The sequence below is a fragment of the Mobula birostris genome, chromosome 6, assembly GCF_030028105.1.
Source record: "Mobula birostris isolate sMobBir1 chromosome 6, sMobBir1.hap1, whole genome shotgun sequence".
Classification (NCBI taxonomy): Eukaryota; Metazoa; Chordata; class Chondrichthyes; order Myliobatiformes; family Myliobatidae; genus Mobula; species Mobula birostris.
The window spans coordinates 176692641-176719493 of record NC_092375.1 but is presented as its reverse complement, the minus strand read 5'-3'; positions in this window follow the sequence as shown (position 1 = coordinate 176719493).

The window sequence follows — 26853 nt, the reverse complement described above, 5'->3', positions numbered from 1 at the left end:
GTATGTTAATAACTAACATTTAACTATATATTGTACAAAGCATGTATATTACATTGTAGTTTTCAAAATATGTCTATTCTATTGGCATTTTTGTAAAAAATATATTTCCTATTGTTTAACTATTTTCCAGGATAGGCATATATTATTTACTTTTAACATTTCATAACATATTAACACCTATTTAATTGTTAAAAGGTTATTCTAGATGCCTCTGGATGGAAACACACAAAAAATGTCCTTTAGTCAGATTCCCATTAACAAAAATTTCCAAACAGATTCACCTGTAATAAGCACAAGTACAAAGCATATGTCACACTGTGTCCACTTTTTATGTCTGCAGATGACAATTAAATTATTGCAATGATAAACTTTCCTTTCTCAATTTGGATCTGCAAGTCCCAAATTGATTTTTAAATTAAAGACCCAAAGGAATCTCTTTAATGCATCAGGGCAATAAGTTATGGGCTCATTCTGATCACCAAAGGATTGTTTTGTAATTCTTTTCAATTGTTGCTCTATGTCAAGCAATTTATTTCTACATTTAGTAACAATAGTGCTATGTGTAGAGTAGTGATGATGAGAGAGAGAGAGAGAGAGAGAGAGAGAGAGAGAGAGAGAGTGGGGACTGGGGCCTTTTTACAAATGGGAAAGAAATTCCTAAACTAATATATGATGTGCCCCATCATAATTAGTACTGAAAAAAGAAAGTGAAGCACACCGATGTCCCAGATAATTTATAACATCCCTTGTGTTTTGCTTCTTGGCAACCAGCTTGATAACTGAGTGCCCTGGGATGATTACTTGCCAGTCTTGGGTGTCTGCCCATGTGCAAATACTACTGCTCAAAGATGCATATGAAGTGCTGAAAGAATTAAAACATGTACACTACCTTTCCATAATACAAACTTAACACAAACTCTGGGTTTGTAAGTACCGATGCAATTTTAGTTAATTCAACATGTAAAGGTAGAAACCTGATACAGGCATGTAACATGATATAGAAATATTCCTTACAAAAACACACACTGCTGAGGGACTTAAAATGCAAGTTATATTGTTTTTAAGTCTTATGAGCATGACTGTACATACCAATCAAACCCAATCTAACCCTCAGACAAAAAACGAAAAATGGGATTGTCAAGAAGCCCTCAACACAAACTCGATGAAAGTTTATGGTGTTATTTACCATTCATCCACACAACCAAATTATGTTTTTGCTTTGAACTTTCCTTTAACAGCTTCATACAATGACACTATTATTGCAACCAGAGGAGAAAATTGGGTCATTCCCCTGACAAACAGTCCTGCTGATTGCTTTATATAAGTGGGAATGATATCTCCGGATAATTTTTATGTAACCATCGTTCTCTCACTGATTTTCCTTTACCGGAAGAAATTACCCACAATTAATGGGCAGCAGTTACTACAGATCCTTTCATTACTTCTGTTTAATCTGCTCTTTATAGTTATTTTTTATTTTGTTTTGTGTGGAATGGCCTGTTCACTATGAATCTGGACATATACCTTCCCTTCAAATAAATCAATGGCTGACGCAGTTAAATAAATTAAGAAGACGTATCCATAAGGGTGCCATAGTAGCATAGCGGTTAGCGCCATGTTATTGCAGCGCGGGGTGTCGGAATAGTAAGGACAGTTCCGATATTCTCTGTACATCCTCCCCGTGGAATGCGTGGGTTTCCTCCTGGTGCCCCGGTTTCCTCCCACATTCCAAGATGTACCGGTTGGTAGGTTAATTGGTCATTGAGAACTGTCCCATGATTAGGCAAGGGTTAAATCGGAGACTACTGAGTGCTGTGGCTGGAAGGGCCGGAAGGGTCTATTCCACACTGTATCTCAATAAAAAAATAAATAAATGCAATCTGACATTTTAAGTGTTAACGTTTATATGACATACAAATACACAGTGCCTTGAAAAAGTATTCAGTACCCAATACTTTGTTCATATAAATGAGTATTACAACCACCAATTTTGATTAATTTAATTGAGAAACTTTATTTTTGAATCACATGCTCCTTTTTTCACAGTAGAGCTAAAAAAAAGAGGAAATAGTAAAGCATGAAGAACTAAAAATTCAAAAACTTAAATGCCAACAGTTCAAAAGTATTCAACCTTCTTTACTTAGTACTTAGTTGAGCCGCCTCTTGCAACTATTGCAACCAGAAGTCTTATTGAATATGTCTCTATTAGCTTTAAACAATTTAATGGAGTAAGATTTCTCCATTCTTCCCTATAAGTTATCCAAGCTGTGCCAGGTTAGTTGGGGAGCCAAGGTGGACAGCAGGACCTGAGGTCTTGCCAGAGACTTTCAATTGGGTTCAGTTGAGGATTCTGACTGGGACACTCAAGGAAATCAATTTTCTTCATTTGAAGCCACTCCATGTTTGCTCTGGCAGCGTGCTTTGTCCTGCTGAAAGATGAACTTCCTCCCCAGTTTAAGCTTTCTGGCAGCATTAGATTTGCAACACAGATACCACCTTAAAAAAAGCATATCCTTGCCCGTGAGGCATCACTGAGAAGATACTGTAAAGATGTGGAAGAAGGTCTTAGGGTTGCATGAGATTAAACTAGAACTTGGCCACTAAACTAAGTGGTATGTGTGATATCATCCAGGTAACATCATCCCTACTGTAAAGTATGCTGGAGGTAGCATCATGCTAAGGGACGCTTTTCAGCAGCAGGAACTGGAAATCTGGTCAGCATTGATGGGAAGATGAACGCCGCCAGATACAGAAAGATCCTGGATAAAAACCTGCTAGACGCTGCCAGAAAGCTTAAACTGGGGAGGAAGTTCATCTTTTAGCAGGACAATGACCAAAATCGCTCTGCCAGAACACCATGGAGTGGCTTCAAATGAAGAAAATTGATGTCAGAGACCTGACCTTAACCCAAATCAAACATCTCTGGCAAGACTTCAAAATTGCTGTCAACTAACCTGGCACAGCTTGAGCAATTTTCCAAGGAGGAATGGGCAAATCTTGCTCCACCACATTGTGCAAAGCTAATAGAGACTTCTCCAAAAAGACTACTGGCTGTAATAGCTGCCAGAGGTGGATGAACTAAGTACTGATCAAAGGGAGGGCGAATACTTCTGAAATTCTGAAATTTCAGTTTTTTGAATTTTTAATTTTTCATGCTTTACAATTTTCCCTGTTTTTGGGGGGCTCTACTGTGAAAACAATGAGCATATGATTCACAAATAAAAATTCTTGGTTAAGTTGATTAAAATCCTTGGATGTAATACTCATTTAGGTGAACAAAGGGTTGGGGACTGAATACTTTTTCAAGGCACTGTATATGCTTGTAATGAGAATTCCTGCTCAAAATGAATTGTTTGTGTAAGTAAAGAGAAAAGCAAATTCTTCACGTTGCTTTCAATGTTGAATAGTTGCAATATAATGTTAATCACATTTTATCACCTGCAATGTTTATGAATATGTCAAGAACATATTGGAAGTGTACCAATGTCTTGCTGAATTACACTTTGCCCTTGAATTAAATTGTACTCAGTAGTAGAAATAATGGCAATGACAACAGCCCTTACCGTTACTAAAGTGTACATAGGACATCTTCCACTGACTGCTCATGCACAACTAAACATGGAAATCAGGAAGTTACTATCCAGTTTGCTCTGCTTCTTAAGAAGCTGCAACATTATATACTGTTGCCAAGAGACTCCGTATCGAATATTTGATACAGTCTGAAGCTGCCACACTTACACGATAGATTAACAGAAATAATCTATCGTGGTTGTTTTTGAGTGAAGTGTAAGCATCCTATTAATAAGATGAAAAATACTGCCAATCACCTCACTGAAATTACACACAACTCTGGAACCTCAGTCCTTCATTAAGGATTTTAAAATGGTAAGAAGTAGTTCTATCTGCTACTTATTGCCTACTTCCCTATTCTATATCAATATACATTTCTTTCCCCTTTTTCATTTCATCTTTTTTAAATGTTATTTTGAAATTACATTTAATGGACTAGAAATTGGATACAGCCAGGACTGATCATGGAACAGTCTCAGTACAAGTAGGAACACAGCTCCCTACTCTGTTGCTTTAATCATAATTTACAATGGCTACATTTTAAGATCCTACAAGAGGACTACAACTGTGTCATTGTGTTTGGAGGCTTGTGTGTCTCATTAACCCAGAGAGCTATGTTGGCTGGAGTCAGGGGTTTAAGCTTTGGCTCTTGGTAGGGTCATCCATGCCAAACAGATCAAAGGATAGAGGTCAGACTAAGAGGGGTCCAGCTTTGGGGGTTCAGCTCAGGGCTAACAACCCCGACCGGTAAAACAAAATTATCATGGAAACAGCAATGAAGAATCTGTGTGCGACTGTATGGATAGATAGAGACGGAGGGCCTTTGTTGCTGCACTAAACACCAGCAGCATAACGGGCAGCGAGAAAGTATATTTTCATATACAATTATTATATTTAAAAGGCAATTAAACCGACACTTAAAACAGGCAAGGTATGGAAGGGTATAGTCCTAATGTGGGCATGAGAGCTAATCACAGAGTTGAGCAGCATGGAAACAAAGCCATTCGTCAGACTCCATGTTGACCAAGAGGCCTATCCATGCCATTTCTCTTTTCATGTGTTTGAGTTTTATCCCTCTATTCCTTTTCTATCCATGTAAATGCCCAAATGCTTTTAAAATGCCATGATTGTATCTTCCTCTACCACCATTCTCTGGTTGTTCCATATACCCACCACCCTGGTGTAGAAATAAAATAGCCTGCCGTTCACATCTCCTATAAATCTTTCCCGAAGACTTTAAATCTGTTCCCTCTAGCTTTTGATTCCCCTGCTATGACCACCTATGGCTCTCATAATTTTATAAACTTCTAACGTCACCCCTTAACCCTCTGTGCTCCAGTAAGACCAATCTCATCCTACTGAATCTCTCTTAAAGTTATCCATTCCGGGCAACATATTGGTGAACCTCTTCTGCACTTTTTCTAGTACTACCAAAGGAAACATTTTATCTGATGTCACACAGATTGATATGATTACTACCCTCTCAGACTGCAAGAAATTCACTTCCTATTCGCTTCCTCCCACACCTCCATTTAAAGCCCTAAGTGGTCCTTCCATCTGAGGCAGCACTTCACCTGCAAATTTGTTGGGGTTGTCTATTATTTCCAGTGCTCCCGATGTAGCCTCCTCTACATTGGTGAGACCCATTGTGAATTGAGGGACCACTTTGTCGAGTACCTCCGCTCCATCCATCAAAAGTGGAATTTCCTGTTGGACAAGCATTTTAATTTCCATTCCTGTTCTGATGTGTCAGCCCATGGCCTCCTCTTGTGTCACAATGAAGCCACTCTCAGGGTGAAGGTGCAACACCTCATATTCTGTCTGGTAGGCTCCAATCTGATGGCATGAACATCAATTTCTCCTTCTGGTAAAAAAATTTTCTTCTCCTCACCTGCCTGTCACCTCACCTCCCGCTGGTGCCCCTTTTCCTTCCATTTCCTCTCTCCTGTCCTCTCCTATCAGATTCCTTCATCTCCAGCCCTTTACCTTTTTCACCCACCTGGCTTCACCTATCACCTTCTATCTTTCTTTTTTATCCTCCCACCATCTTTTTATTCTCGACGTTTTGGGCCGAGACCCTTCATCAGGGTCTCGAAGGGTCTCGCAGTCCTGACAAAGGGTCTTGGCCCGAAACGTCGACTGTACCTCTTCCTATGGATGCTGCCTGGCCTGCTGCGTTCCACCAGCATTTTGTATGTGTTGCTTGAATTTCCAGCATCTGCAGATTTCCTCATGTTTGCATCTTTTTATTCTAGCATCTCCCCCCTTCTTTTCTAGTCCTGAAGAAGGATCTCAACCTGAAACGTGACTGTTTATTAATTTCTATAGATGCTGACTAACCTGCTGAGTTCCTTCACCATTTTCTGTGTGTTGCTCTGGATTTCCAGCATTTGCAGAATTTCTTGCATTTAAAGTTTATTACTGTTTCTCAGCACACCAGTATATATTAAGAACCAATACTGTTATCTAGAACTGTACCAATCGTTGTGTCATCAACAAATTTACTTACCAGACTAAAGACAAGTAATTCATATGTATGTCAAACAACAGACATTCCAGCACCAGTCTCTGTGGTACTTTACAGTTTACAAAATTCCACTCAAAGAATAAACCCTCCCATCACCAAGTCAATTTTGGATCCAGTTTCTGAAAACACCTAGGATCCCATCTGCCTTAACTTTGTGGCACAAACTGCTATGCAGGATTTGGTCAAAAGTCTGGCTAATCTCCACGTAAATCATATCTACTCTCTGTCTTCCATTATTTTTCTCAGTACAGTAACATGCTTAATAAGATTTATGTAAATGGGTAGAAGGGTTAGCATGACCATAGTGGGCTGAAGGTCCTTTTCTGTGCTATATGATTTTATGATTCTCAAAGGTACAAGCTAATGATGCAGGGAGTCTTAACTGGACATCCTTAGACTTGACTACAAGCTGCTCTCCAGCATTGCAGTGTTTTGAATCTCACTCAGATGTTGCCTTGTTTACAGCATCAGCTACAACAATCCAATATGGGAAGTGCCATTATGGGAGCAATTGGCCAATCAGGGTGGTCAGGAACTTTTAGATATGAGGCAAAGTCATACCTGTCAGTAAAGAACATATCCTAATAAGACTTAGAAGATGTTCCATCCTTCCAGCATTGAAAACTCCAAATCCTGCAGAAAGAGAGGGAGGAGAAGATGGTGGCGCGACGCAGAGCACGTGGCCGTTCTGAATTGATATCATATCTGTGAAGTAGGATGCCGTGCACAACCCTATTTTGATAGAGACAGACATGAAGAAGCACGGAGGAACATCTGGAGAAACTTCTGAAATGCCTGCTTCGCTGCCGCTGCTACTGTGTGATCGAGAATCTCCGGAGGGAAGGCCCCAGATCCTTGGCCTAGCCTGTTGCCTGCTGCCGGGGCCGGGGTTGAAGCGCTCGGCAGAGATGGTGCTCGGTGTATCGGTGTTGGGGCGCTGATCGGAGGTTTGGAGTTTTTGGACGGACTCGGAGTCAGACTGTGGTCAGATGCTTCTGGGATGCTGCATCGGCAAGTTTGCGGCGCTGGAGGTTCACCGTCTGCGTGAGATGATGGGACTTTCAAGAGACTTTGAAACTGTACCACGCCCATGGTCTGTTCTTACGCAATTACGGTATTGCTTTGCACTGTTGTAACTATATATTATAATTATGTGGTTTTTGTCAGTTTTTCAGTCTTGGTTTGTCATGGGTTTCTGTGATATCATTCTGGAGAAACATTGTATCGTTTCTTAATACATGCATTTCTAAATGACAATAAAAGAGGACTGTGTGTCCTCATAATCTCATCTAATCTAATACCAGAAATATGTAGTTAAAATCGAGAAGCTGTGGTTTATCATCAATGGGCATCTGATGAAAGCTCATTAATCTGAGGTATGAACTCTGTTTCTGTAGCTGCAATAGCTGGCTACCCACTAAGTATTACCAGTCTTCTCTGTCCTTACATTCAGCTTGGGCCCCTTTGGCAAACACTGGATGTGCTAGTGATATGAGGTCTTCCAGTAGGTAAGGTCAGTCATGGATTTTGTGTCTTATCTGACTACGTGATACACAGGCCAGGGCAGTAGGATAGGGAGAGCAAGCTGTTGCCTGTGCAGCAGTCTCCATCTCTCCAAAGGAACAACAGAGACCAATATGGTTTGGCACCAGCAGCATCACAGGAGTTGCCAGTCAGCGTTGAACTCAATGTAGGACTGACTTTGGGACACCAGTTCTGGATTTTTCATTCCCAAAGCCCACGGGCTGCTCATGAGGATATCACTCTTCATGTAATGGTGGATTTAGTCCACTGTGTTGGAGATTACCCCTAAGAGAATACAATACTAACCCACAGTGATGACTGAAATTATTGGATGCACTCAGCTGCACTGAAAGCTGAAATGTCCCCCACTAATTACTCAATCTTTGCATCAACTGTATTCCTCGTCTGACACTTCATCCCACATGCTATGCTGATACATCACACGTCTCCTCCAATAAGAAAGGGGAAAGATGTCAGAATAAAAAGGTGGGAGGGGGGAGGGGAAGAAGGATACCTGGAAGGTTCAAGGTGAAGCTAGGTGGGTAAGAAAGGTAAAGGGTGGAGATGAAGGAATCTGGTAGAAGAGGCGAGTGGACCATAGGAGAAGGGGAGAGAGGAAGGGCACCAGGGGTGGTGCTGACAGGTGTGAAGAGGTAAGAGACCAGAGTGGGGAATAGAAGATGAAGAAGGGAGGGGATGGAATTTTTTTTAACCAGTAGGAGAAATGGGTATTCATGCTACCAGGTTGGAGACTACCCAGATGGTATATAAGATGTTGCTCCACCACCCTGAGTGTGGCATCATGGTGGCACAAGAGGAGGCTGTGGATTGACATGTCAGAATTAAAATGTTGGGCCACCAGGAAGTTTCGGTTTTGCCCGCAAGACCATAAGACCATAAGAGACAGGGGCAGAATTAGGCTATTCAGCCCATCGAGTCTGCTCTGTCATTCCATCATAGCTGATTCCGAAACCCACTCAATCCTGTACGCCTGCCTTCTCACCATATCCTTTGATGCCCTGACCGATCAGGAAAGAATCAACTTCCACCTTAAATCTACACACGGACTTGGCCTCCACCGCGGTCTGTGGCAGAGCATTCCACAGATTGACTATGCTCTGGCTAAAATAATTCCTTCCTACATCTATTCTAAAAGGTCATCTCTCAGTTTTTAGGCTGTGCCCTTTAGTTCTGAATACCCCCATCATAGGAAACATCCTCTCCACATCCACCCTATCTAGTCCTTTCAATGTTCGGTGGGTTTCAACGAGATCCCCCCTCATTGACCTGAAAGAATTCTGGCTCAATACCTAACCACATTTATAGTATAAGACTTATAGATAGGTATATATATAGTAATGGGCTGTGTAGGAGGGAAGGATTTGATTGATCATAGAGTAGGTTATATTGGTTAGCACAACATGGTGGACAGAAGGGCCTGTGTTCTGCTGTACTATTCAATGTTCACACTCCTGTGCAATCTGTTCTGATGAATTCTCTCCGTTGTCCCAATCCTTCCACCAGCCTCTTGTTATTACAAGCCTGCTAACACGAAACAAGTACTGGATGCTCATTTTCTTTCTCAAAGCATACACCTGGTAATTGTGACTGGCATTAACATTATTCCAGTATGTACTTTATGATGCATTGAGATTTACTGACAATATTTATTCAAAATAAAAGAATGTTCTTCTACAAGAGAGTTTGCTCGCCTTTCACAATGTTGCTGACCTTCCTGTGGTTATGCTGGCAATTCTTCAGCCAAGTGTAGAACAGCTTCTCTTATCTGTGCATTTTCTTAGCAATATCCTCCTCACACATGCCCACCAAGTGATATTTCTCAGCTCACAAGTGCAAAGTCTTTGCACATAACTCAGTAAGTATGAAAGTCATGGAAGATAAATCATTCTGATCTCCAACTACATTAACCAATAAAAAAATGACTTAAAATAAATATTAAATTACAATCTTATCTCATGTCATTCTTGTAAAAGGTGTACGATAACCATTGAACAAGTAATCCATCCTGTATGTGGGTATAATTGAAATAACGTGTGGAAAGTCCCAGCAGAAATTGTTACGGCTATTCACTCCTGGTCTAAATGTTAGATTAAATGTGCTTCCACTGATTATGATTTTTGAGAACATCAGACATAAAAAATGCTATTTAATGGTGCCTTAAACATAGCCTTAATAACAGAGCAATCCCTCTTGCAACCTCCCCTGTTCATTCAGTTTCAGGATTAAAAGTTAAAGTTGCTCTGCTGAAAACCTGATTTACATACATGAATGCTTGTTGGGATTTGGGGATGTTGTTCGGTTTGTTTTAATGCAAGCTTCACAAACTGCTCTTTTTCTCTATTCCCGACTTGAAATATTTGTTTTCTGTGCACCATCCACCCCATCCATCCATTCTTCTTTCTAATTATTACGGCGCCACAATAGCTTGCCAGTTAGGGGGATGCTGTTACAGCTCAGGGTGTCGGAGTTTGGAATTCAGTTCTGATGTCATCTGTAAGGAGTCGGTACTGCCTTCCCATGGAATGCATGGGTTTTCTCCTGGTCCTCCAGTTTCCTTCCACATTCCAAAGATGTACCGGTCAATTGGTCATTGTAACTTGTCCCGTGATTAGGCTAGGGTTAAATCGGGGGTTGCTGGGTGGCATGGCTTGAAGGGCCAGAAGTGCCTATTCTGCACTGTATCTCAATAAATAAAAAAAAACTAAGCACTGTATAATACTTATTCACAGTCTTTTCTGAACAACTTTACTTCACAATAGCTACCCAAACTTCAGCGGTTGAGCTGGAGTATGCAAATAAGAGTCGAGCTTGGGTATGCTCAGAGGCCAAGCTCCAATTCAGCACCAAAACCTTCAGTGAACCAAATAAGATGATGGGGGAGGCCTTATGTATCTGAAAGTCAAAGTTCATCTCCTAATGCCCTCTAGTAACAAAGGTACACAGTAAAACCTGAGCAACATAGACTATCTCCCATATGTTGTGAGCCATCTTTTAGCAAAGGTAGGCATTAGAAATGAAATTCACTGCCTCTTTCAAGTGGCCCAGCACAGCCTCTTGGCTAATTGAGGGAAAATATTTGAATATGTAAATCTGAGAAATGACATAAAAGTTGGTGTCCCTGTTGTTTTATATATCCCCAAGACCTGGATTACCTATGGCAGGCTTTGCAAGGCAGAGGAAAATGTCGATGCTGCCAATGCGAATTCATCTGGATGGTCAAATCCAGATGTTTAACATAAACAATGTTAATGTCCTTCACCAGGCCAGCATCCTCAGCCCTAAAGAAAAACTAGCTACATTCAGTTGGCTACATTGGACAGGATATATCAATCACATACCCCTTAACAGATTCCTGAAAACAATACCCTATACTAGAGGTTCCCAACCTAGGATCCACAGACACCTTGCTTAATGGTATTGGTCCATGGCATAAAAAAGATTGGGAATCCCTGTTCTGTACCAAGATCTACGATTTTAAGAGATTCCTAGGAAGACAGAGAAAAAGGTCCAAGGGTGTCCTCAAAACCTCATTGAAGAATTTCAACATCTCCACTGTCTCCTGGGAATCTTTGGCAGTTGACCAAAAAAAAAGCATAGAAGGCATGGAACTGAGTGAGAACCTCATGGACATGCACTGACAGCATGCAAATGACTTCCAAAATCAGCAGAAAGAATGAATCTCCTTACAAACCACTCACTGCCCACCACTTTAGCCATCTCTGGAAGAGTCTGCTTTGAGTCATAGAGTTGTAGAGAATGGAAACAAGCTCTTCTGACAAATCTTCTCTGTTGACCAAGTTGCCTAACTGAGCAGTCCCAGTTGACTACTTTTTTTTAGGTTAGATTATGAGGACACTCAGTCCTCATTTATTGTTATTTAGAAATGCATGCATGCATTAAGAAATGATACAATGTTCCTCCAGAGTGATATCACAAAAAAAAGGACAAACCAAAGACTAACACTGACAAGACCACATAATTATAACATATAGTTACAGCAGTGCAAAGCAATACCATAATTTGATAAAGAACAGACCATGGGAACGGTAAAAAAAAGTCTCAAAGTTCCGATCGACTCCCGATAGTCCCCAATAGCAGGCAGCAGAAGGGAGAAACTCTCTCTGCCATAAACCTCCAGACACCGACAACTGTCGATGCATTGGAAGCACCTGACCCTAGTCAACTCTGAGTCTGTCCAAAAATTTTGAGCCTCTGACCAGCCCTTCGACACCGATACTGAGCACAATCTCTGCCGAGCGCTTTGACCCTGTCCCGGCCGCCGAGCAACAAGCAAAGCCGAGGATTCAGGGCCTTCCCCTCCGGAGATTCAGGATCACACAATAACAGCGGCAGCGAAAAAGGTATTTCAGAATTTTCTCCAGATGTTCCTCCGTTCCCTCACGTCTGTCTCCATCAAATCAGAATTGTGCACGGCACCCTACTTGACAGATTACAGATATCATTCACCGGAGTGGCCGCGCAAACTGCATCACACCGCCATCTTCTCCTCCTCTTTGGCGCATATCTAAACCTTTCCTATCCATGTAACTGTCCAAAAGCCTTTTAAATGTCACAGTTATATCCACCTTCATCACTTCATCTGGAAGCTTGTTCCATAGTCTCACTGTCCTCTGTTTGTAGTTCCCACACTGGCCTCATTAGCCATTTCATAACCCAAAATACCCAGATTAAGCCATCCTCAAGGTATTTAGATTTTATTTAAGATATACTTCATTATTAAACAGCAGTCTTTTCATGAATCTTTTCATTCATTATTGGGTAATAGTGAAGCTCTGATAAAGAATATTAAGTGAAATATGCTGCCCCCCAAGGGAAGCAAATTAAGATTGTGCAAGTTACCTTTTCACTGCCCGTTTTAACTGTCTTTTAAAATGTTTAACTCTTGCTGGACTGAATCAAGTAATTAGAAATGTATTATAATTCTGAATTGTTCCTAAACTCAAAGTCATCCATTATTTTTGTGTTGTTGATACATTTCAATTACTTGATGCATCAAAAGACAATTTGCCAGGTAATGTTATTAAACCTGAGACTGGAGCATATTTTCATGGTAAGTATTATTAATATATCAAGAGTAAATAAAATGTTTAGTGCTAGGCACATTAATTATCACTTTCATCCAACACTGTTTAAAACTACAAAATAATTAAATGTGCTTTAATAAGAAGTTGTACCAAGAGAGGAAGACCGTTTATGAATTGCTAGAGGTATGTAGAGCTGGTTTTCCCTTGAGAAGCTGAATTTATGCCAAACACCCTGCTGATTGTTCAGGAGGTAAAGAACCAATAGCAGCATGTTCAGAGATTTAATTTAAAGTGTGTTTCTCACTAGGCTGCTCACAACACTTAATTAAACTCTGCTGTTTTGGCAATGACAAATGCTGTAGTGAAAAGGAACCAGAGTAGCAGTGAAAGAGAAGCTTTTGCAATTTCTTTCATGTAAGTTTGCAACCACATTTGGGTCAAGAAGGAGAGCAGAAATATTAAAATACAACAGCTTTTCTTTACATTTTAAATTTTAATTCTAAATGTTTGGATTGTGGAGGTGATTTCTTTTCCCCTTTGCTTTGAGATTTTTTGGGGGGAAAAGAAATATTTTACAGTTCCTGAAGCAGGTCTTGATGAGCGGTGCTTTATGACTTATTGCTTTCAATGATATCTAATACTGTGGGCACATCTGTTGTAATTATCACATTATGCTACTGTTAGGCAGTTCCTGGATAATTACAATTTGTGCTATTACAGGTATTTAAGACTCATGACCTGTAATAATTAGGCTATTTAATAAAAAGTCATCAATGAAAATAAGAATTCAAATCCACAACAGTGGTATCTGAAAACTGTGAAATAAAAAAAATGTAGCAATCAGTCAAACAAGTGGAAGGATTTAATCTAGATGGTATTACCTTGCATTTAAGTGCTATTCAAGTATATGATAAATTACGTTATATTAAAGCTCATTTAAATCTGAAAAGTGAAGAAATTCATGTGTCCAGTGAGTACTTTAAATTTGTGCAAATTTTCAATTGGCAGCAGGCAGGTAATCTTATATCTCATTTTGATTAATATATTTATCCAGGATAGCTCATTTAACAATGATAGCTGTTAATACAGGCTTTTCATGCAAGATGTAAGAATGAATTAAAATATGCTAAAGAGAATCCAAAATTAAGGAAAGTTAAAATTAGCCTGAGTGCATTCCAGACTAGATTTTGCTTGTAAATTTCTCCCCTTTTGCAAAACAGATATTTTCCATTATGATTTACGAGAAAAAAAATCCAGATTTAAGAAAAATGCCCTAAGCGTTAATGTCGTAAATCAAAATATGCTTGAGTCACCAACTATTAATTCAATCACAATCAAAAGTCATAGAGAAATAGAAAGGAACAGCAATGTTACAACATTGGCCATTATTGGAGTCAGTTTGAAATTAGCAATCTAGCCATTGGAACAAAAGATTTAGTTTAAAATGTGTCATTCCCATGCAAAAATTGTGTTGCATATTAGTTTTCTAGAGTTATAGAACTCTACAGCACAGAAACAGGCCCAATAGCCCACCTAGTCTGTCCTCAACATTAACCCGCCCCAAAAACACAAGAAATCTGCAGATGCTAGAAATTCAAGCAACACATTCGAAATGCTGGAGGAATTCAGCAGGTCAGGCAGCATCTATGGAAATGAGATACTGATGAAGGGTCTTTGGCTCGAAATGTTGACTGTTCACTCTTTTCCATAAATGCTGCCTTGTCAGCTGAGTTCCTCCACCATTTTGTGTACGTTGCATTAATCTGCCTCATCCCATTGACCTGCACCAAGGCCACAGCCCTCCATGCCCCTCCCATCCATTTTGCCTATCCAAATTTAAAGCTAGACATGCATCCACCACCTGCGCTGGCAGCTCGTTCCACAATCTCACCAACATCTGATGAAGTTACCCTTAAGCATTTCACCTTTCACCCTTAACCCATGACCTCTAGTTGTAGTCTCACCCAACTTCAGCGGAATAAGCTTGCTTGCTTGCATTTACCCTATCTATCCCTTTCATGATTTTGTATACCTCTATCAAAGCTCCTCTCAATCGTCCACACTATAGTGAATAGAGTCCTAACCTAGTCAACCTTTCCCTGTGACTCAGGTCCTCAAGTCCTGGCAAACCCTTGTAAATTTTCTCTGTACTCTTTCAATATTATTTACATCTTCCCTGCAGGTAGGTGACCAGAACTGCACACAATACTCCAAATTAGGCCTTATCAACGTCTTATACAGTTTCAACATAACATCCCAACTCCTGTACCCAATACATTGGTTTATGAAGGCCAGTGTGTCAAGGGCTTTATTTACAACCCTAACTACCTGTAACACCATTTCAATGAATTATAGACCTGCAATCCCAGATCCCTCTGTCTTACTACACTCCTCTGTGCCCTACGCCCACTGTGCTAGACCTTGCCCTGATTTGTCCTCCCAAAGAGCATCACCTCACACTTGTCTGCATTAAATTCAATCAGCTATTTTACAGCACATTTTTTCAAATGGTCTAGATCCTGCTACAGGTTTTTGATAGTCTGCCTCACTGTCCACTACACTCCTAATTTTAGTGACATCTGCAAATTTGCTGTCCAGTTCATCACATTATCATCCAGATCATTGATGATAAACAAGAACGGACCCAGCACTGACTGCTGCGGGTCACCACTGGTCACAGTCCTCCAGTCAGAGAGGTAACCATCAAGTACCTCATTTGTTTTTACCTGCCTATACCTGCTGTGTATCTCCTTTGTCTTAACCAGGGCTTCAAAATCTCTTGAAAACCAAGGTTCACTAAACCTTTTATTCTGAACATACAAACTCTGCTCTCAAAATCTCAAACTTGAAGGCATCCCATTTAACAAGTGCATCTTTGCCATAAAACAACCTGTTCCAATCCACACTTGGCAGATCCTTTCTGATACCATCAAAACTGGCTTTTCTGCAATTTAGAATCTCAAACTGAGGACCAGAACCATCCTTTTCCATAATTATGTTGAAACTAGTGGCATTATGATCACTAGATGTAAAATGTTCCCCTACACAAACTTTGATCACTTTCCCTGAAATCTCATTTTCATCCACAGAACCTCTTCTCTATTCTCCTATCCAACGAAATCCTTATAGTTACACCCTCACTGCTCAAAATGTGCAATAAGAAAGAAAGAAAGAATAAATAATAAAAATGATCTACCTACAGCCTACACCTCTTTGCTGTAGCCTTGATGAGCCAAAGCCTCAACTCTCTAGTCTAACAGTGGTCCAACTCCTACAATAACCTCTGCACTTAAATCTGACTTCGTTTTATTGGATCTTGCCAAGTGCCTAATTATGTACAATCCAAAGTCTCCTTGAGAAATGTGGTGTGCAAAATGTGCCAACTGCAACCACTTGCTTCTTGTAAGCACTCTCTCGCCCTCATGCAATCCAAGGTATAAATTCTAGGTGTAAATTGTCTTTAATGATTGCAAAGGAAATTAAACTAGTGGCTGGTCCATGATACCAGTTTCATGAGTGCCTGGGTGAAAATCTACCTCAGATTTTGTCAGGAATTTCAATCATCTCATGAAATGCTGCCCTAGTTATAACATAATGGAATGTATGTACACTTTTAATTAGACTCATCAGTTTCTTACCCTTAACAAACGGTATTAGTCACAGAAAAATATCATAGAAAAAATATTGATAACTTTGAAGTAAATATATTGACTCTGAAACACTGCAATTTCCATCCTTACCCTGATATTCCACCTTCTGGTGCTGTTCCCTTTTGTTTATTTTCTGCTAAGGGGGAGGGACATGGGGTTAGGATGCATCCTATTATGTTAGGCTGCTTAGCTAAGGCAGGGTGGCATGGTAGGTTATGCCCCCAAGGGCCATAGCCTGTACATTAAACAAAACCTAAAATCAACTTCAGGGAGGCCAGAGCAACTTTTCTGGGCGAGATTATCTTTGAAGACTCCAGTTAATGTATTTGACATGCCTCTTTACACAATTCGGACCCATCAGCACTGAAGAGTGTTGAGGCCAGGTTCTTGCTCCAGGTCTCTGAGCCCTTTAGCATGGCATTTTCTGTTCTACTGTGACTCAGTGTGCATTTGCGAAGAAGCCGAACCCAATCCCAAGAGCCTTCTGGTGCATCCGCCAAATTTCCTCCTGAAAATGATCAGCAGAAGGACAACACAATTTTGAGACCATTCTCATTTTAGAATCAATGATGAAAGCAACTTATATCGGAAACATGACACACTACATTGATAACAAAGGTTCCATATAAAATTCAGATGTGACGGTCTCCTGTCTTGCTGTGGTAGGATAGATATCTCTCTCTCCCTTGTTAGTGAGAGAGAAAATCTCTGGCATGTCAAACTATTGGGCGAACAGTGGGTTTTGATAGACTGTCGATCATGGTCTCTTTGGGAGCTTTGTTATTGGTTGCATGCCATGTGGTGGGTGCTGTTGCTTTTGCTTGGGCAGGTGGGGGTAGAGGGAGGGGGAGGGCTGATGCTTTGCTTCTGCTTGTGTGTGGGAGAGGTTGGTGGGGTCTTTGGTGTTCTAACAATTTCTTGTATTCATCCTTTGGGGCTTTTCTTCTGTTTCATGGATGTCTGCAGAGAGTAAAATTTCAGGTTGCATATTGTATACATTCTCTGATATTAAAGGCAATCATTCTACACCAGCATGGAGAAATGGTGGTCGCACTTTGCTGACTTAGTTGGTTTCCGGCAGTGAGCAAAGTTACCATCTAGCACAGCTAGCTTCAAATGTAACTTTTTAATTCAAAGAAGGAAGGAGACAGGAAACAGGAAACTACAGACCACTTAGCGTAACATCTGTCATGCAGAAAATGTCAGAAGCTATTATTAAAGAAGTTATAGCAGACCACTTAGAAAAATTCAAGGTAATCAGGTAGAATCAACATGGTTTTGTGAAAAGGAAATCATGTTTGAACAATTTATTGGAGTTCTTTGGAAAAGTGACACGAGCTGTGGATAAATGGAAGCAGGTGACTGTATTATCATACTTAGATTAAGGCATTTGATGAGGTGGGGAAAATTAAAGGAGGTAACATATTGGTGTGAATAGGCTGGCTAACAGATAGCAGAGAGCTGATAATAGGAATTTAAAAATGCAGCTGTTCAAAGCATGAAATAAAGACAACATACTAGAGACATACAGTACAGATGCTCAGGCAGCATCTGTGGAAAGAGGAACAGAGTCAATGCTTTAACACAAAGACCATTTGGCATAAATTGATCTTTTCACTGGCTGTCATGTTGAAATAGGTGGAGGTGCATAGAAACCAATGGCAACGCCCCGAATTTTTACAATTTATAGAAATAACTTGGGAGAAGGACCTCAGAGATATGGATGGCAAATCTGCTGATAACACGGAGAAGTAACTTGTGAAGAGGACTTAAGGAAGCTACAAAGAATATGGCAAATAACAGGGGAAAATGTAAGTTTGTGCATTTTGACGGGACTTTTTTGATGTCTTTGAGATTTAATGTTTTGTATTCTGTGTTTTTTGTTTGTTTTTTTGGCCATTTGCATGATGTGCTCTTTTTTTTGCATGATGGGGTTCTGATATTTTTCTTTGTGGGTTCCACAGTGTTTCTTTATTTAGTGGCTGTCTGTGGAAAGATGAATCACAGAGTTGTATACTGCATACATACTTTGATAATAAATATACTTTGTATCTTGTGTAAGGGGTTTCTTCTTTTATGTTACTGCGAAGGCTAACTAAATGGCTTCTTTGTTATGTTATAATTAAAATAGCTTTTCTGAAATAACTGCGATGTAAGGGTTTGGGTTATATTATTGATAAGAGAGAAAAACGAACCAATTGGGATAGATGTTATTCTTTCTTGTTTGTCTGTAAGCTATTGCTTTCACGGGTGTTGAGGCAGAAGGCGCGATGGGGACAGAGAGAGGAGACACGATGCTGTAAGCTGGCCGACGGGACGGACCCCGAGCGGCAGTCCAAGGCCTGGGGTCTTCGGCAAGGAGAGGAGATGAAGACAGACTCGTATGGAGCGTCTGGTCGACCATCCAGGCAGTGGGTCGAGGTGGTCGGAGGAGATCGAATGGTGGAAAGAGGACCCCGTTACTTGAGCTCCAACTGTTGTGCATGAAGTGGTTGAACTTTGATAAGTTTGGCGCCTTTTACTTTCCTTTTATATTTTATTTCTATTAATTACATAGTTCCAGTAAGATCTATAAAGTGTAATCATTTATCGCATATGGTGTATTGTCTGTTATTTGGGCGGGGTGGGGTACATCACACAGCATCCACACAAACTTGATTACCCAGTTTGGCGGGGCCGAAGGCTGCTCACCCTAGACGAAAGCGAGTTGAGCGAGCCTGAGGCTTACCAGGGGGCTACACTTGCATCTTTGAATCTTTTGTAATTGAAAAGGAAGCATATTATCTAAATGGTGAGCTGTAGGTTATGAGTCTTAGAGTTAGAGGAAAAAGTCCTTCAACCATGCTGACCAGATGAGAGATCAGGGAGTCAGTGCACATGCTACCATATCAAGTATGCTACTATTCAATACAAAGAGGTTTTAATATAAAAGTAACAAGGTCATGCTTTGTCATATAGAGCATTGGTGTGAACACATGTTGCACTCAAGGATCCTTTAGCTTTGTCCACTAATACAGCAAAGTTATTACCACTGCCATCATACCCCTGCACAGAGGCTAGCAGTGGAACAGACAGAAAATATAAGAACCTTGAAGCTAGGTCCTAAAGATGTTTTATTGTCCTAATTGCAAATGGCATCTAGAAGCTTGAGATCTCAAACAGCACCTGGGGAGCATTGTTAATGAACAAAGAGGAACTTTCTTCTTCTTTCTCCTGGCTTCCTCTTGGGTCTCTGAGTATGCAGTGGCAGAATATATACACAAATGGAGAATAGCTTAATCATGGCCTTTTACTGGACTGGCCTGGCTTGGATTTTCCCACCCCTGATGAATAGAGGGAAATGGAACTGTGCTGTAGATGAAGAGAACCCAATTACTTGCAAATTCCACAGAGCAAAGGTGAACGGATTGCTTTTTAAAAATATATATACTGTATATATTGTGTCAGCAAATCATCCTAGAGATTGAAAGGCTGATTTTAGCCATTAAGCCACTGATTTAGGCAGCACGATTGTCTCCATTAAAAGGACTCCTTATAATCATCTTACTCGGGAACCCAGAGGTTTAGTCTTGCCTATTCTGCTACATCAATCTTATTAAAATCATTTTAATTCTCTTTTGCTAAACTTTAAAGTGAAACCACCACATTCTTTTCACTTAATCTACCTTTATCCTAAAAGGCAATTCTTTGTATTTTGTGAAGATCCCTATTTGTGTAATACAGGGTGTTCTAGCAACAAGACATGAGCAGTCTGTACACTTGTTCATGGCTATTCCGAAGGTTGCATAGACACCTTAGAACATGAACAGACATGATACCTCAGAAACACCATGATAATGTCATGTAGACTACCTAACATCTCACAAAGGAATGAAAATGAAATGGTTGATCTATAAACAATAAGGTTAGAAAAAATTCCATCTTTTACTTTGTACTCCTATTTTCATTTATGCAAAGATTGCAAAATTGTACTTGGATCCTTATTTCCCCTGTTTAAGTTTATAAGCAGCAGCTTTCGTTCATGATAATTACATTGATCTACGAAACAAAAATCTTTTTCAGAATTTCTCTGTTGAACTTCTTCAGAATTTCTGCAAATTATTTAGATTGAACATTACATAATAGACAATTATAGCCAAAATGATTTCTAAGCCACAAAGTACCTTTGGATGACAATTCAGAATGTGATTATGGTTTGTAATGAGCAATTGAGCATTGTGTGATTAACAAAGCTTCTAGAAACTATGCCAGAAGAATCCAGAAATTAATATTAATATCCATCTCTATCTGTGCAAATCATTCTGATAAGTTGACTCTGCTAGCAAAGAATGGCATCAGATCAGTAGAAAGATGTGACATAGGATCAGAAGATGTTGAATCCTTGTGGGTTAAGCTAAGAAACTGCAAGGGTAAAAGAAACCTGATGGCAGTTATATACAGTCCTCCCAACGGTAGCTGGGATGTGGGCCACAGGTTACAACGGGAAATAGAAAAGGTGTGTCAAAAGGGCAATGTTATCATAGTAATGAGAGATTTCAACCTGTATGCATCAGAAACCTGGACAAAATACTGACGACATCTGAAGGCACTTGAAAAGTTCCATCAACGCTGTCTTCGAAACATCTTAAATATCAGCTGGGAAGATAGAAGAACCAACGTCAGTATGCTAAATGAAGCAAAAACAACAAGCATTGAAGCCTACGTCATCAAGAACCAACTAAGATGGAGCCGTCATGTTGTTCGGATGAAAGACGAACTGAACGTCTGCCGAAACAAATCCTCTACTCCCAGCTTAAAGAAGGCAAACATAAAAGAGATGGAGAACAGAAGAGATTCAAAGACGTCTTAAAAGCCAACATGAAGAAATGTAACATCGACATCAACAATTGGGAAACCAATGCCAAGGACAGGAAACTCTGGCAAGCCATCATCCGAGAAGGAACAGCAACTTTCGAAGCCAACAGATGTGCAGAATTAGAAGAAAAGAGAAGAAAATGGAAAGAGAGGCAGCAACAACCAAAGCCTGATCTGCCATCTGGAACTACCTGTCCTGAATGTGGAGGAACTTTCAAAGCCAAGATTGGACTCATAAGCCACTTGAGAGCCCATAAGTAGATCAACAGAATGAAGACCATTATCCTCGACCTCGAGGGATAGCCACAACGACGACATGGATTGGAAAAATCAGGTTGGTAACAGATCTCAAGAGAGGGAGTTTGTTGAATGCCTGCGAGATGGTTTGTTAGAGTAGTTTGTCATGAAGCTTACTAGGGGTATCAGATAGAAAGGATTTGATGTTATGTAATGAACTGGAGGCGATTAGGAAGCTTAAGGTAAAATAACCCTTAGGAGGCGGTGATCACAATATGATTGAGTTCAGCTTGAAATTTTATAGGGAGAAAGTAAAGTCTGACATAGCAGTGTTTCAGTGAAGTAAAGGAAATTACAGTGGCATAAGAGAGGAGTTGGGCAAGGTAAATTGGAAGGAGACGCTGGCAGGGGTGACAGCAGAGCAGCGGTAGCGTGAGTTTCTGGGAATATTGAGCTTGGTGCAGGATAGATGTATTCCAAAAATGAAGAAATACTGTAATGGAAAAATAGTACAACCATAGCTGACAAAGGAAATCAAAATTAATGTAAAAGCAAAGGAGAGGGCATACAACAAAGCAAAAATTAGTGGGAAGGCAGGAGACTGGGAAACTTTTATAAACCTACAGAAAGCAGCTAAAAGTCATTGGGGGGAAAAGATGAAATATGAAAGCAAACTAGCAAACAATATCAAAGTGGATAGTAAAAGCTTTTTCAAGTAGCTAAAGCATAAAAGAGAGATGAGAGTGGATATAGGATCGCTAGAAAATGAGGCTGGAGAAATAATAACAAGGGACAAGTAGATGGCAGATGAAATAAATGAGTATTTTACATCACTCTTCACTCTGGAAGACACTAGCAGGGTGCTAGATGTTGAAGGGTGTGGGGGAAGGGAAGTGAGTGCAGTCACTATTACACAGGATAAGGTGTTCAAAAAGCTGAAAGACCTCAGTGTACGTAAGTCACCCAGGCCAGATGAACTGCACGCTAGGGTTCTGAAAGAGGTAGCGGTAGAGATTGTGGAATTGTGGAGGGACTAGTAATGATCTTCCAAAAATAATTGGACTCTGGCATGGTACCAGTGCACTGGAAGATTGCAAATGTCACTCCACTCTTTAAGAAAAGGGAAAGGCAGCAGAAAGGAAATTATAGACTTCAGTGGAGTCAATTGTTAAGGATGAGGTTATGGAGTACTTGGTGACACAGGACAAGATAGGACAAAGTCAGCATGGTTTCCTTACGGGAAAATATTGCCTGACGAACCTGTTGGAATTTCTTTGAGGAGATTACCAGTAGGATAGATAAAAGAGGTGTAATGGATGTTGTAAATTTAGAGTTTCAGAAGGCCTTTGACAAGGTGCCACACATAAGGCTGCTTACCAAGTTAAGAGCCCATGGTATTATAGGAAAGTTACTGGCATGGTTCGAGCATTGGCTGATTGGTAGGAGGTAGTGAGTGGGAATAAAAGGACCCTTTTCTGGTTGGCTGCCAGTGACTAGTGGTGTTCCGCAGGGGTCGGTGTTGGGACCACTTCTTTATATGCTGTGTATATGAGGATAGGTAGAGGAACATGTAATGTTGAGGAAACAGGTAGAATGCAGAGGGACTTAGAAGAATGGCAAAGGAGTGGCAAATGAAACACAATGCTGGAAAATGCATGGTCTTGCACTTTGGTAGAAGAAATAAATGTGCACACTATTTTCTAAATGGGGGGGAGAATCCAAAAATCTGAGATGCAAAGGGAGCCCTTGTGCAGAAAAACCTAAAGGTTAACTTGCAGGAGGAGGCAGAGATGAGGAATGCAAATGCAATGTTAGCATTCATTTCAAGAGGTCTAGAATACAAGAGCAGGGATATGATGCTGAGGCTCTATAAGGTAGCTGTGAGGCCTCATCTTGAGTATTGTGAACAGTTTTGGGCTCCTCATCTGGAAAATATGTGCTGGCATTGGACCGGGTTCAAAGGAGGTTCACAAGGATAATTCTGGGAATGAAAGGGTAATCATATGAGGAATGTTTGATTTCTCTGGGTCTGTACTCACTGGAATTCAGAAGGATGAGGGGGATCTCATTGAAACCTTCTGAATGTTGAAAGGCCTAGACATGGTAGATGGAAAAGGACGTTTCTCATGGTGGAGGAGACTAGGACAAGAGGGCACAGCCTAAGGATAGAGGGGCATCCATTTAACACAGAGGTGCTGAGAAATTTCTTTTGCCAGAAGTGGTAAATTTGTGCAATTTGTTACCACAGGCAGCTGTGGAGGTCAGGTTGTTGGTATATTTAAGGCAGACCTTGATGGGTTATAGATTGGACATGGCATCAAAGGTTATGGAGAGAAGGCTGGGAGTGGGGCTGAAGAGGGGAGAAAAGGATCAGCCATGATAGAATGGTGGAGCAGACTTGATGGGCCAAATGACTTAGTTCTGCTCCTATGTCTTATGGTCTGTTAGACGTTCCTTGTGAAACTGAATATTTCACCCATGAGTTGAAATAAAAACTTTTATATAATCCCTGACCTATTGTATTGAAGACGAACATTTTATTTACATTTGGCAGCCACTGAAAATGTTATCTTTAGACTGAAATGATCCATCTTTTTGTGGTAACATCTTAATTTACTATTAGACATTATCACCCAATATAAAATTGACACAAAATGTCACAGGATGGATGACATACATGCCTGTCTTGGCATTCTTTTCACTTTTCTCTTCTATAATATTGATTCCTCTGGTTCCACATGTCTCAGCATCTCCCTTTTTCACCTCTGGGATGCTGAAAGTTGTTAATAATTTGAAATATCAAAAAAAAATTATTCATGATAAAACTCACCAATCCAGCTGGAATCTTAATGTTACCATCTTTCTTATAGCTTGCTCTAATACTAGTATTTGGTGACATGAAATAATTTTAAAGGAGTGACAGCTTTAAAAAAACAGTTACTGTCCATGTATTGATAATACAAATGATGCACTTCTTTATACTGACAAATTAAATAAGACTAAACATCTGAATGACTTTTCAGTATCTTATGCATAACATCCTCAAGATGCTTAGGTCAAGTGACCATTATCCTTGCTTTCGCCCTACCTGCTTGCATTCACCATGAGCCTGTGAAGTTCTCACTCTACAGAGATGGTAGTACTATTTATACTGTGGTTATCACTAAATCTGCTTCAATGAGTATGTTTTCATAACGGTGGTATGAATGGGTTGCTCACTCATCTAATAAGGAATGCCTTCATTTCCCATGATGTCATATAGAGTCAAAGATTCATAGAAAACTACAGCATAGAAACAAGCCATTCGGCCCATCTAGTTCACGTCAAACATTTAAATTGCCCAGTCCCAACAGCCTGCACCTGGACCATAGCCCACCATGATTGAGAGAGTGGATTGGATCAAATATCAATCTCTTCTTTCATAGGTAGTATTAATTTAATCTCGGCATCTTAGAAGCATGTATTTGTAACTGCTGCCTTATTTCATTGCTTCCCATTCCTTTTATGTTCCTGATCTTCTGATGCTGTGAAAACAGCTCCAGTTAATCCATTCACACCTTGATACAAGACAACTTGCCTTCCCTCGGAAAGAATGTCGTTAAAAGTTGGGGTTTGCAAGGAGGAGTTTGACTGTGATGATATAGCCAGTACCAGTATTTGTCTTCACCACCTTCAGCCTGTTTTCTGCCTTTCCATTGTTGTCTGGAAAGTGGAATGATGATTTTGCTGATAAAACAGTCAATTCTTTGAGAGTCCACAAGCTTAATTGTTGGGAACCAGGACAATCACAATCGAGATGCCGCGTCTGACAAGCTATCCTTTAAGACTTCATTGAATGGATCGTATTTCAAATTTTTGAGTAATATTCACCGAAGACATTTTCCCACACTGGTGAAATAGGTTTGACCCAGTTACTACACAGGGTCCATCTGAGAAAAGGTGAAAATGAAGTATTCCTATTGGTTGATTCTTTTTATGGAATTCTGCAGGTCTCACATTACTGCACAAGTTCCCTGATCTGTCCATTCAAACCACTTTCAGAGACAATGATTCACTTCCAAATATTAAGATTAAATTACTTATCTCTTTCTAGCTATCCTCCTTCCCCCTACCCCACCAGTAAACAAATTTCCCACCACACACCTTCCTTTATTCCTTCTCTTTTACCTTCTTTCACCTGTCTATCATGTTCTTCCGGGTCCCTTCCTCCTTCTCCATCTGCTATTTCACTCTCTTCTCCTATCAGATGCTGTCCTCTCCAGCTCTTTATCTTTCCCACCCACCTGGCTTCACCTATCACCTTCTAGTTATCCTCTTTCCCTCCCCCACCTACTTATTCTGGTATCTGCCCCCTTCCTTTCCCATCCTGAAAAAGAGTCTCACCCCAAAACTTCGACTGATTGTTCATTTCCGTAGTTGCTGCCTGACCAGGTGAGTTCCTCCAGCATTTTTTGTGTGTTGCTTTCGATTTCCAGCATCTGCTAAATGTGAAAAGTTCAAGGGTTCAAAGGCTCATTTATCAAAGTATACAACTCTGAAATCCCTCAATTCTCAGGGCAGTCACGAAAACGAGAAAGAAAAGAAAGGCAGCACGATCATCGACCCCCAAATCCCTCTTTCCGCATAAAAAACTGAGAAGGTTGGGTGAAAAACACAGAATATAAAAACTATAAGTCTGACAAAAAGTCTACAGTCCAAGTCCACATCCAAATCATAGAAAAAACCTGGCACCATTCTCCAGGTGCAGCGACAGGCTCTCTCCTCTCTGATATAGAGCGACTTGATCAAAAAACAAGCAGCCAGCACTCACCCTCTTCATTTGCTTCGATGCTTCAATCTTCCTCACCCCTTTAATCGGCGAACAATGGAAGCTTTAACCAGCAAAATGGAGCCAAAATTCAGCTTGCATCCCGGCCTGCAGCCTGCCCACTATGAGGTTTGCACACATTGCCCCTGGCTCCTGGAATCCTCTCAGAGACTGCAGCGCGCTGGAACACCTAAACAATCTCCGGACTTCCACACTCCCCTAGGTGTTTCAATTGCCCTCACCGCTTTAATCGGCGAACAATGAAAGCTTTAATCAGTGAAATGGGGTGAAACATCTGCTCATGCCCATCCTGCTGCTTTCTCACCCCAAGGTTCGCTCACACTCCTGGAATCGTCTCAGAGACTGCAGAGTGCTGAAGCACCCAAACAGCAAAAGACAGGCTCCAACAGCTTCATGACTAAGAGTAAATATGTTTAATCATGTCTTGGCTTTATTGCTTGGATGTTATTACCCTCTTCCCTCTGAAGATAAGGTCAGCTTGAGTACCAGCTCATCTCTCAGGTGAAAGTCTGGTGTGAGAACAGCTTCAACCTTACACCATGTTCCGTTCCATCCTGCCTGACTCATCTGCTACAACTGCTGTATCATATCAATTTG